Source organism: Arvicola amphibius, chromosome 11 (genome assembly GCF_903992535.2).
Source record: "Arvicola amphibius chromosome 11, mArvAmp1.2, whole genome shotgun sequence".
Classification (NCBI taxonomy): Eukaryota; Metazoa; Chordata; class Mammalia; order Rodentia; family Cricetidae; genus Arvicola; species Arvicola amphibius.
The window spans coordinates 59,081,812-59,082,785 of NC_052057.2; positions in this window are offsets into that span (position 1 = coordinate 59,081,812).

A 974-nucleotide genomic window follows, 5' to 3' on the forward strand; every position below is an offset into this window, starting at 1 on the left:
TAAATTAAATATTGAGATTTCAGAAAATTTTATTTTAATGTTAATTTAAATTTCTCAGATATAGTTAATTTTAAAATATTTTTAGAAATTAACTGATATGTTTCTCATTTGCTTTAAATGTTAGTCAGGAATGTACTTTGTAGTCTGTTTGATTTTTTAAAAGATTTATTTATTTATTATGTTTACAGTGCTCTGTCTGCATATATGCCTTCAGGCCAGAACAGGAGGACACTAGATCTCATTACAGATGGTTGTGAGACACAATGTGGTTGCTGGAAATTGAACTCAGAACCTCTTGAAGAATAGCCAGGGCTCTTAATCTTGGAGTCATCTTTCCAGCCCTGTTTGATATTTTCTGCAGCTTATTTTTTTTCTTAATTTTTCTCCCTATATTTTTTGTGATGATATTTGGGTTTGAAACCAGCATAGCAATAGAACACTCAATAAGACACAGTGAAAAGTTTAAGTTTTTTTCTATAAAATATTTACCCTCCCACATTACCTTTTATTTATATCGTTTTAGATTGTAGAGGTACCGATATATGGAGATGTCATATACTCTCCCATTTATTTTGATGTCTAGGCTTTGGCTTTCAAGCCCTTAGATTCAAATTGTTCCACTTTATACAAACAACAGTGTCTCAGAAATTTGGTGACTGCACAAAGCCACTTCACCTACCAGCATGGTTTAAGATGTACTAAAAATTTCATCACACATTGTGCAACAATCTTACCATTTTTCTTATTGGTTCCTTATTTCATAGGCTACCTCCATTAATCCAGGTAGCTCTATGGCCCAATGCTAGTACCTGTATTCTGTTAGACAGAAGGATGGTGACCTGCTACTTGAAGCTGTACATTTTGTTCTGTAGCTACAATGTCATTCTTTATCAAAAATAGGCACATCATTCACTGGATACAAATAAGAGAGTTCTCCACAATCTTACATTTGCTCATTCATTGACTCTTTTCAG